The sequence below is a fragment of the Arachis duranensis genome, unplaced genomic scaffold, assembly GCF_000817695.3.
Source record: "Arachis duranensis cultivar V14167 unplaced genomic scaffold, aradu.V14167.gnm2.J7QH unplaced_Scaffold_27300, whole genome shotgun sequence".
Taxonomy (NCBI): domain Eukaryota; kingdom Viridiplantae; phylum Streptophyta; class Magnoliopsida; order Fabales; family Fabaceae; genus Arachis; species Arachis duranensis.
In genome coordinates this window covers 44,616-53,375 of record NW_026264905.1, presented here as the reverse complement: position 1 = coordinate 53,375, position 8,760 = coordinate 44,616, and the positions used below count along the sequence as shown (strand labels likewise).

Below are 8,760 nucleotides of genomic sequence, written 5' to 3'. Positions count from 1 at the left end.
TTGAAAATACATAAGAACAAGGTCTAGGCATGGCCGTGAGGCCAGCCTCCCAATGATCTAAGATAGCATAAGAATAAAGATAGCAACCCAGATGAGAATACAATAGCAAAAGGTCTTATTTATAAAGAACTAGTAGCCTAAGGTTTACAAAGATGAGTAAGTGACATAAAAATCCACTTCCGGGCCCACTTGGTGTGTGCTTGGGCTGAGCATTGGAGCATTTTCGTGTAGAGACTCTTCTTGGAGTTAAACACCAGCTTTGGTGCCAGTTTGGGCGTTTAACTCCCATCCTTGTGCCAGTTTCGGCGTTTAACGCTGGGAATTCTGATGGTGACTTTAAACGCCGGTTTGGGCCATCAAATCTTGGGCAAAGTATGGACTATCATATATTGCTGGAAAGCCCAAGATGTCTACTTTCTAATGCCGTTAAGAGCGCGCCAATTGGGCTTCTGCCGCTCCAGAAAATCCAGTTCGAGTGCAGGAAGGTCAGAATCCAACAGCATCTCCAGTCCTTTTTAGTCTCTGAATCAGATTTTTGCTTAGGTCCCTCAATTTCAGCCAGAAAATACCTGAAATCACAGAAAAACACACAAACTCATAGTAAAGTCTAGAAAAGTGAATTTTAACTAAAAACTAATAAAAATATACTAAAAACTAACTAGATCATACTAAAAACATACTAAAAACAATGCCAAAAAGCGTACAAATTATCCGCTCATCAACACCTAAGGGCGAGCCGAAATTGCATCATCCTCGGCAGGCACCTACGGTACCCGCAAGGCTTCGCGGATAGTGTTACGCTCTCTCGTGATGCATGGATAAGAAAATTGTATGTGCGAACGATAAAAGGTGCGATCATACAGCACTATTGCACCGGATCCCATCAGAACTCTGCAGTTAAGCGTGCTTGGGCGAGAGTAGTACTAGGACCGGTGACCTCCTGGGAAGTCCTCGTGTTTCACCTTTTTTTTTTCTACGTCGTGCTGTCCCTCGTTCTTTAAGTGACGCTATATCGAGTAGGACACCTAAGGACGAGCCGCAATGGCCTCATCCTCGGTAGGCACCTACGGTACCCGCAAGGCGTCGCGGATAGTGTTACGCTCCCTCGCGTTGCATGGATAAGAAAATTGTGTGTGTGAACGATAAAAGTTGCGATCATACCAGCACTATTGCACCGGATCCCATCAGAACTCTGTAGTTAAGCATGCTTGGGCGAGAGTAGTACTAGGATGGGTGACCTCCTGGGAAGTCCTCGTGTTGCACCTTTTTTTTTACGTCGTGCTGACCCTCTTTCTTTAAGTGACGCTATCCCGAGTAGGACACCTAAGGACGAGCCGCAATGGCCTCATCCTCGGTAGGCACCTACGGTACCCGCAAGGCGTCGCGGATAGTGTGACGCTTCCTCGCGCCATATGGTTATAAAAATTTTTTGTGCGAGCTATAATAGGTACGATCATACCAGCACTAATGCACCGGATCCCATCAGAACTCCGCAGTTAAGCGTGCTTGGGTGAGAGTAGTACTAGGATGGGTGACCTCCTGGGAAGTCTTCGTGTTGCACCTCGTTTTTTCTTTTTTTTTTTTACGTCCTGCTGACCCACGTTCTTTAAATGACGCTATCCCGAGTAGGACACCTAAGGACGAGTCGCAATGGCCTCATCCTTGGTAGGCACCTACTGCACCCGCAAGGCGTCGCGAATAGTGTTACGCTCTCTCGCGCCGCATGGCTATAAAAATTGTGTGCGAACTATAATACGTGCGATCATACCAGCACTAATGCAACGGATCCCATCAGAACTCCGTAGTTAAGCGTGTTTGGGCGAGAGTAGTACTAGGATGGGTGATCTCCTGGGAAGTCTTCGTGTTGTACCTCTTTTTTTTTTGTTTACGTCTTGCCGACGCTCATTCTTTAAATGACGCTATCCCGAGTAGGACACCTAAGGGCGAGCCGTAATTGCATCATCCTCGGCAGGCACCTACGGTACCCGCAAGAGTTCGCGGATAGTGTTACGCTCTCTCGCGCTGCATGGATAAGAAAATTGTGTGTGCGAACGATAAAAGGTGCGATCATACCAACATAATTGCACCAGATCCCATCAGAACTCTGCAGTTAAGCGTGCTTGGGCGAGAGTAGTACTAGGATGGGTGACCTCCTAGGAAGTCCTCGTGTTGCACCTCTTTTTTTTTTACGTCGTGCTGACCCTCGTTCTTTAAATGAAGCTATCCCGAGTAGGACATCTAAGGGCGAGCTGCAATGTCCTCATCCTCGGCAGGCACCTACGGTACCCGCAAGGCTTCGCGGATAGTGTTACGCTCCCTCGCGCCGTATGGTTATAAAAATTTTTTGTGCGAACTATAATAGGTGCGATCATACCAGCACTAATGCACCGGATCCCATCAGAACTCTGCAGTTAAGCATGCTTGGGCGAGAGTAGTACTAGGATGGGTGACCTCCTGGGAAGTCCTCGTGTTGCACCTCTTTTTTTTTTACGTCGTGCCGACCCTCATTCTTTAAATGACAATATCCCGAGTAGGACATTTAAGGGCGAGCTGCAATGTCCTCATCCTCGGCCGGCACCTACGGTACCTGCAAGGCTTCGCGAATTGTGTTACGCTCTCTCGCGCCACAAGGTTAAGAAAATTGCGTGTGGGAACTATAATAGGTGCGACCATGCCAGCACTAATGCACCGGATCCCATCAAAACTCCGCAGTGAAGTGTACTTGGGCGAGAGTAGTACTAGGATGGATGACCTCCTGGGAAGTCCTCGTGTTGCACTTCTTTTTTTTTTTTACGTCATGCTGACCCTCGTTCTTTAAATGACGCTATCCCGCGTAGGACACCTAAGGACGAGCCGCAATGGCCTCATCCTTGGCAGGCACCTACGGTACCCGCAAGGCGTCGCTGATAGTGTTACGCTCTGTCGCGCCGCATGGTTACGAAAATTTTGTGTGCGAACTATAATAGGTGCGATCATACCAGCACTAATGCACCGGATGCCATCAGAACTCCGCAGTTAAGCGTGTTTGGGCGAGTGTAGTACTTGGATGGGTGACCTCCTGGGAAGTCTTCGTGTTGCACCTCTTTTTTTTTTTTTTACGTCTTGCCGACGCTCATTCTTTAAATGACGCTATCCCGAGTAGGACACCTAAGGGCGAGCCATAATGGCCTCATCCTCGGCAGGCACCTACGGTACCCACAAGGCTTCGCAGATAGTGTTACGCTCTCTCACGCCACATGGTTAAGAAAATTGGGTGTGCGAAGTATAATAGGTGCGATCATACCTGCACTAATGCACCGGATCCCATCAGAACTCCGTAGTTAATCGTGCTTGGCCGAGAGTAGTATTAAGATGGGAGACCTCCTGGAAAGTGCTCGTGTTGCACCACTTTTTTTTTTACGTGTTGCCGATGCTCATTCTTTAAATGACGTTATCCCGAGTAGGACACCTAAGGGCGAGCCGCAATGGCCTCATCCTCGGAAGCACCTACGGTACCCCCAAGGCTTCACGGATAGAGTTACGCTTTCTCGCTTCGCATGGTTAAGAAAATTGTGTGTGCGAACTATAATAGGTGCGATCATACCTACACTAGTGCACCGGATCCCATCAAAACTCCGCAGTTAAGTGTACTTGGGCGAGAGTAGTACTAGGATGGCTAACCTCCTGGGAAGTCCTCGTGTTGCACCTCTTTTTTTTTTTTACGTCGTGCTGACCCTCGTTCTTTAAATGACGCTATCCTGAGTAGGACACCTAAGGACGAGCCGTAATGGCCTCAACCTCGGCAGGCACCTACGGTACCCGCAAGGCGTCGCGGATAGTGTTACGCTCTCTCGCGCCGCATGGTTATGAAAATTTTTTGTGCGAACTATAATAGGTGCGATCATACCAGCACTAATGCACCGGATCCCATCAGAACTCTACAGTTAAGCGTTCTTGCGCGAGAGAAGTACTAGGATGGGTGACCTCCTGGGAAGTCTTCGTGTTGCACCTCTTTTTTTTTTTCACGTCTTGCCGATGCTCATTCTTTAAATGACGCTATCCCGAGTAGGGCACCTAAGGGCGAGCCGCAATGGCTTCATCCTTGGCAGGCACCTCCAGTACCCGCAAGGTTTCGCGAATAGTGTTACGCTCTCTCGCTCCGCATGGTTAAGAAAATTGTGTGCGATTGATAATAGGTGCGCAATCCCGAGTAGGACACCTAAGGACGAGCCGCAATGGCCTCATCCTCGGCAGGCACCTACGGTACCCGCAAGGCGTCGCGGATAGTATTACGCTCTCTCGTGCCTCATGGTTACGAAAATTTTGTGTGCGAACTATAATAGGTGCGATCATACTAGCACTAATGCACCGGATCCCATCAGAACTCACAGTTAAGCGTGCTTGGGCGAGAGTAGTACTAGGTTGGGTGACCTCCTGGGAAGTCCTCGTGTTGAACATCTTTTTTTTTACGTCGTTCCGACCCTCATTCTTTAAATGACGCTATCCCAAGTAGGACACCTAAGGGCGAGCTCCAATGTCCTCACCCACGGCAGGCACCTACGGTACCTGCAAGGCTTTGCGAATAGTGTTACGCTCTCTCGCACCGCATGGTTTAGAAAATTGTGTGTGCAAACTATAATAGGTGCGACTATACCAGCACTAATGCACCGGATTCCATCAAAACTCCGTAGTGAAGTGTACTTGGGCGAGAGTAGTAGTAGGATGGATGACCTCCTGGGAAGTTCTCGTGTTGCACCTCTTTTTTTTTTACGTCGTGCTGACCCTCGTTCTTTAAATGACGCTATCCGGAGCAGGACACCTAAGGACGAGCCGCAATGGCCTCATCCTTGGCAGGCACCTACGGTACCCGCAAGGCGTTGCGGATAGTGTTACGCTCTCTCGCGTCACATGGTTTTGAAAATTTTGTGTGCGAACTATAATAGGTGCGATCATACCAGCACTAATGCACCGGATCCCATCAGAACTCCGTAGTTAACCGTGCTTGAGCGAGAGTAGTACTAAGATGGGTGACCTCCTGGGAAGTCTTCGTGTTGCACCTCTTTTTTTTTTTATACATCTTGCCGACGCTCATTTTTTAATTGACGCTATCCCGAGTAGGACACCTAAGGGCGAGCCGTAATAGCCTCATCCTCGGCAGGCACCTACGTTACCCGAAACGCTTCGCAGATAGTGTTACGTTCTCTCGCGCCGCATGGTTAAGAAAATTGTGTGTGAGAAGTATAACAGGTGCGATCATACCAGCACTAATGCACCGGATCCCATCAAAACTCCGCAGTTAAGTGTACTTGGGCGAGAGTAGTACTAGGATGGGTGACCTCCTGAGAAGTCCTCGTGTTGCACCTCTTTTTTTTTTTTTTAACGTCGTGCCGACCTTCATTCTTTAAATGACTTTTTTTTTTTTTTTTAACGTCGTGCTGACCCTCGTTCTTTAAATGACGTTATCCCGAGTAGGACAACTAAGGACGAGCCGCAATGGCCTCATCCTCGGCAGGCACCTACGGTACCCGCAAGGCGTCACGGATAGTGTTACGCTCTCTCGCGCCGCATGGTTATGAAAATTGTGTGTGCGAAGTATAATAGGTGCAATCATACCAGTACTAATGCACCGGATCCCATCAGAACTCCGCAGTTAATCGTGCTTGGCCGAGAGTAGTACTAAGATGGGTGACTTCATGGGAAGTCCTCGTGTTGCACCTCTTTTTTTTTACGTCTTGCCGACGCTCATTCTTTTAATGACGCTATCCCGAGTAGGACGCCTAAGGGCGAGCCGTAATGGCCTCATCCTCGGCAGGCACCTACGGTACCTGCAAGGTTTCGCGGATAGTGTTACGCTCTCTCGTGCCGCATGGTTAAGAAAATTGTGTGTGCGAACTATAATAGGTGCGATCATACCAGCACTAATGCACCGGATCCCATCAAAACTCCGCAGTAAAGTGTACTTGGGCGAGAGTAGTATTAGGATGGATGACCTCTTGGGATGTCCTCGTGTTGCACGTCTTTTTTTTCTTTTACGTCGTGCTGACCCTCGTTCTTTAAATGACGCTATCCCGAGTAGGACACCTAAGGACGAGCCGCAACAGCCTCATCCTCGGCAGGCACCTACGGTACCCGCAAGGCGTCGCGGATAGTGTTACGTTCTGTCACGCCGCATTGTTATGAAAATTTTGTGTGCGAACTATAATAGGTGCAATTATACCAGCACTATTGCACCGGATCCCATCAGAACTCCGCAGTTAATCGTCCTTGGCCGAGAGTAGTACTAAGATGGGTGACCTCCTGGGAAGTGCTCGTGTTGCACCTCCTTTTTTTTACGTCTTGCCGACGCTCATTCTTTAAAAGACGCTATCCCGAGTAGGACACCTAAGGGCGAGCCGCAGTGGCCTCATCCTCAGCAGGCACCTACGGTACCCGCAAGGCTTCGCGGATAGTGTTACGCTCTCTCGCGCCGCATGGTTAAGAAACTTGTGTGTGCGAACTATAATAGGTGTGATCATACCAGCACTAATGCACCGGATCCCATCACAACTCCGCAGTTAAGTGTACTTGGGCGAGAGTAGTACTAGGATGGGTGACCTCCTGGGAAGTCCTCGTGTTGCACCTCTTTTTTTTTTACGTCGTGCTGACCCTCATTCTTTAAATGACGCTAACCCGAGTAGGACACCTAAGGACGAGCCGCAATGGCCTCATCCTCGGTAGGCACCTACGGTACCCGCAAGGCGTCGCGGATAGTATTACACTCTCTCGCGCTGCATGGTTAAGAAAATTGTGTGTGGAACTATAATAGGTGCGATCATACCAGCACTGATGCACCGGATCCCATCAGAACTCCGCAATTAAGCGTGCTTGGGTGAGAGTAGTACTAGGATGGGTGACCTCCTAGGATGTCCTCATGTTGCACCTTTTTTTTACGTCGTGCTGACCCTCGTTCTTTAAATGACACTATCCCGAGTAGGACATCTAAGGGCGAGCCGCAATGGCCTCATCCTCGGCAGGCACCTACGGAACCCGCAAGGCTTCGCGGATAGTGTTACGCTCTCTCGCGCCGCATGGTTAAGAAAATTGTGTGTGCAAACTACAATAGATGCGATCATACCATCATAATGCACCGGATCCCATCAGAACTTCGCAGTTCAGCGTGCTTGGGCGAAAGTAGTACTAGGATGGGTGACCTCCTGGGAAGTCCTCGTGTTGCACCTCTTTTTTTTTTAAGTCGTGCTGACCCTCGTTCATTAAATGAAGCTATCCGGAGTTGGACACCTAAGGGCGAGCCGCAATGACCTCATCCTCGGCAGGCACCTACGGTACCCACAAGGCTTCGCGGATAGTGTTACGCTCTCTGGCGCCGCATGGTTAAGAAAATTATTTGTGCGAACTATAATAGATGCGATCATACCATCACTAATGCACCGGATCCCATCAGAACTTCGCAGTTCAGCGTGCTTGGGCGAGAGTAGTACTAGGATGGGTGACCTCCTGGGAAGTCCTCTTGTTGCACCTCATTTTTTTTACCTCGTGCTTACCTTCGTTCTTTAAATGACGCTATCCCGAGTAGGACCCCTAAGGGCGAGCCGCAATGGCCTCATCCTCAGCAGGCACCTACGGTACCCGCAATGCTTCACAGATAGTGTTACGCTCTCTCGCGCCGCATGGTTAAGAAAATTGTGTGTGCAAACTATAATAGGTGCGATCATACCAGCACTAATGCACCGGATCCCATCAGAACTCCGCAATTAAGCGTGCTTGGGCGAGAGTAGTACTAGGATGGGTGACCTCATGGGAAGTCCTCGTGTTGCACCATTTTTTTACGTCGTGCTGACCCTCGTTCTTTAAATGACGCTATCCCGAGTAGGACATCTAAGGGCGAGCCGCAATGGCCTCATCCTCGGCAGGCACCTACGGTACCCGCAAGGCTTCTCGGATAGTGTCACGCTCTCTCGCGCCGCATGGTTAAGAAAATTGTGTGTGCAAACTACAATAGATGCGATCATACCATCATAATGCACCGGATCTCATCAGAACTTCACAGTTCAGCGTGCTTGGGCGAGAGTAGTACTAGGATGGGTGACCTCCTGGGAAGTCCTCGAGTTGCACCTCTTTTTTTTAAGTCGTGCTGACCCTCGTTCTTTAAAAGACGCTATCCGGAGTAGGACACCTAAGGGCGAGCCGCAATGGCCTCATCCTCGGCAGTCACCTACGATAACCGCAAGGCTTCGCGGATAGTGTTACGCTCTCTCGCGCCACATGGTTAAGAAAATTGTGTGTGCAAACTACAATAGGTGCGATCATACCAGCACTAATGCACCAGATCCCATCAGAACTCCGTAGTTAAGCGTGCTTGGGCGAGAGTAGTACTAGGATTGGCGACCTCCTAGGAAGTCCTCGTGTTGCACCTCTTTTTTTTTTACGTCGTGCCGACCGTCGTTCTTTAAATGACGCTACCCCGAGTAGGACATCTAAGGGCGAGCCGCAATGGCCTCATCCTCGGCAGGCACCTACGGTACCCGCAAGGCTTCGCTGATATTGTTACGCTCTCTCGCGCCGCATGGTTAAGAAAATTTTGTGTCTGAACTACAATAGGTGCGATTATACCAGCACTAATGCACCGGATCCCATCAGAACTCCGCAGTTCAGCGTGCTTGGGCGAGAGTAGTACTAGGATGGGTGACCTCCTGGGAAGGTCTCGTGTTGCACCTCTTTTTTTTTTACGTCGTGCCGATCCTCATTCTTTAAATGACGCTATCCCGAGTAGGACACCTAAGG

General features: G+C 49.4%; 22 non-coding genes and 4 pseudogenes across 22 annotated transcripts; all 26 read left to right on the top strand.

Moving 5' to 3' along the window:
• The first annotated feature begins 847 nt into the window (after positions 1 to 847).
• On the top strand, positions 848 to 965 carry LOC127744329 (uncharacterized; annotated as a pseudogene).
• Positions 966 to 1,147: 182 nt separating this feature from the next.
• LOC127744360 (5S ribosomal RNA) lies at positions 1,148 to 1,266 on the top strand. Its single transcript, XR_008005352.1, has one exon. It is a non-coding gene; the product is annotated as a 5S ribosomal RNA (ribosomal RNA).
• A 179-nt stretch (positions 1,267 to 1,445) lies between these two features.
• Positions 1,446 to 1,564, top strand: LOC127744359 (5S ribosomal RNA). Its single transcript, XR_008005351.1, has one exon. It is a non-coding gene; the product is annotated as a 5S ribosomal RNA (ribosomal RNA).
• A 190-nt stretch (positions 1,565 to 1,754) lies between these two features.
• LOC127744315 (5S ribosomal RNA) lies at positions 1,755 to 1,873 on the top strand. Its single transcript, XR_008005314.1, has one exon. It is a non-coding gene; the product is annotated as a 5S ribosomal RNA (ribosomal RNA).
• A 186-nt stretch (positions 1,874 to 2,059) lies between these two features.
• Positions 2,060 to 2,178, top strand: LOC127744365 (5S ribosomal RNA). Its single transcript, XR_008005357.1, has one exon. It is a non-coding gene; the product is annotated as a 5S ribosomal RNA (ribosomal RNA).
• Positions 2,179 to 2,360: 182 nt separating this feature from the next.
• On the top strand, positions 2,361 to 2,479 carry LOC127744340 (5S ribosomal RNA). The gene has a single exon (XR_008005329.1). It is a non-coding gene; the product is annotated as a 5S ribosomal RNA (ribosomal RNA).
• A 182-nt stretch (positions 2,480 to 2,661) lies between these two features.
• Positions 2,662 to 2,780, top strand: LOC127744307 (5S ribosomal RNA). The gene has a single exon (XR_008005306.1). It is a non-coding gene; the product is annotated as a 5S ribosomal RNA (ribosomal RNA).
• Positions 2,781 to 2,964: 184 nt separating this feature from the next.
• Positions 2,965 to 3,083, top strand: LOC127744379 (5S ribosomal RNA). The gene has a single exon (XR_008005371.1). It is a non-coding gene; the product is annotated as a 5S ribosomal RNA (ribosomal RNA).
• A 186-nt stretch (positions 3,084 to 3,269) lies between these two features.
• LOC127744304 (5S ribosomal RNA) lies at positions 3,270 to 3,388 on the top strand. The gene has a single exon (XR_008005303.1). It is a non-coding gene; the product is annotated as a 5S ribosomal RNA (ribosomal RNA).
• A 181-nt stretch (positions 3,389 to 3,569) lies between these two features.
• On the top strand, positions 3,570 to 3,688 carry LOC127744322 (5S ribosomal RNA). The gene has a single exon (XR_008005321.1). It is a non-coding gene; the product is annotated as a 5S ribosomal RNA (ribosomal RNA).
• A 184-nt stretch (positions 3,689 to 3,872) lies between these two features.
• Positions 3,873 to 3,991, top strand: LOC127744316 (5S ribosomal RNA). The gene has a single exon (XR_008005315.1). It is a non-coding gene; the product is annotated as a 5S ribosomal RNA (ribosomal RNA).
• A 329-nt stretch (positions 3,992 to 4,320) lies between these two features.
• Positions 4,321 to 4,438, top strand: LOC127744324 (5S ribosomal RNA). The gene has a single exon (XR_008005323.1). It is a non-coding gene; the product is annotated as a 5S ribosomal RNA (ribosomal RNA).
• Positions 4,439 to 4,619: 181 nt separating this feature from the next.
• On the top strand, positions 4,620 to 4,738 carry LOC127744301 (5S ribosomal RNA). Its single transcript, XR_008005300.1, has one exon. It is a non-coding gene; the product is annotated as a 5S ribosomal RNA (ribosomal RNA).
• Positions 4,739 to 4,920: 182 nt separating this feature from the next.
• LOC127744363 (5S ribosomal RNA) lies at positions 4,921 to 5,039 on the top strand. Its single transcript, XR_008005355.1, has one exon. It is a non-coding gene; the product is annotated as a 5S ribosomal RNA (ribosomal RNA).
• A 185-nt stretch (positions 5,040 to 5,224) lies between these two features.
• On the top strand, positions 5,225 to 5,343 carry LOC127744358 (5S ribosomal RNA). Its single transcript, XR_008005350.1, has one exon. It is a non-coding gene; the product is annotated as a 5S ribosomal RNA (ribosomal RNA).
• Positions 5,344 to 5,578: 235 nt separating this feature from the next.
• On the top strand, positions 5,579 to 5,697 carry LOC127744375 (5S ribosomal RNA). Its single transcript, XR_008005367.1, has one exon. It is a non-coding gene; the product is annotated as a 5S ribosomal RNA (ribosomal RNA).
• Positions 5,698 to 5,878: 181 nt separating this feature from the next.
• LOC127744325 (uncharacterized) lies at positions 5,879 to 5,997 on the top strand (annotated as a pseudogene).
• Positions 5,998 to 6,182: 185 nt separating this feature from the next.
• Positions 6,183 to 6,301, top strand: LOC127744313 (5S ribosomal RNA). Its single transcript, XR_008005312.1, has one exon. It is a non-coding gene; the product is annotated as a 5S ribosomal RNA (ribosomal RNA).
• Positions 6,302 to 6,482: 181 nt separating this feature from the next.
• On the top strand, positions 6,483 to 6,601 carry LOC127744378 (5S ribosomal RNA). Its single transcript, XR_008005370.1, has one exon. It is a non-coding gene; the product is annotated as a 5S ribosomal RNA (ribosomal RNA).
• A 181-nt stretch (positions 6,602 to 6,782) lies between these two features.
• LOC127744371 (5S ribosomal RNA) lies at positions 6,783 to 6,901 on the top strand. The gene has a single exon (XR_008005363.1). It is a non-coding gene; the product is annotated as a 5S ribosomal RNA (ribosomal RNA).
• A 178-nt stretch (positions 6,902 to 7,079) lies between these two features.
• On the top strand, positions 7,080 to 7,197 carry LOC127744327 (uncharacterized; annotated as a pseudogene).
• A 182-nt stretch (positions 7,198 to 7,379) lies between these two features.
• LOC127744320 (5S ribosomal RNA) lies at positions 7,380 to 7,498 on the top strand. Its single transcript, XR_008005319.1, has one exon. It is a non-coding gene; the product is annotated as a 5S ribosomal RNA (ribosomal RNA).
• Positions 7,499 to 7,679: 181 nt separating this feature from the next.
• LOC127744350 (5S ribosomal RNA) lies at positions 7,680 to 7,798 on the top strand. The gene has a single exon (XR_008005341.1). It is a non-coding gene; the product is annotated as a 5S ribosomal RNA (ribosomal RNA).
• A 178-nt stretch (positions 7,799 to 7,976) lies between these two features.
• Positions 7,977 to 8,094, top strand: LOC127744331 (uncharacterized; annotated as a pseudogene).
• A 180-nt stretch (positions 8,095 to 8,274) lies between these two features.
• LOC127744364 (5S ribosomal RNA) lies at positions 8,275 to 8,393 on the top strand. Its single transcript, XR_008005356.1, has one exon. It is a non-coding gene; the product is annotated as a 5S ribosomal RNA (ribosomal RNA).
• A 182-nt stretch (positions 8,394 to 8,575) lies between these two features.
• Positions 8,576 to 8,694, top strand: LOC127744345 (5S ribosomal RNA). Its single transcript, XR_008005335.1, has one exon. It is a non-coding gene; the product is annotated as a 5S ribosomal RNA (ribosomal RNA).
• The last annotated feature ends 66 nt before the right edge of the window (positions 8,695 to 8,760 follow it).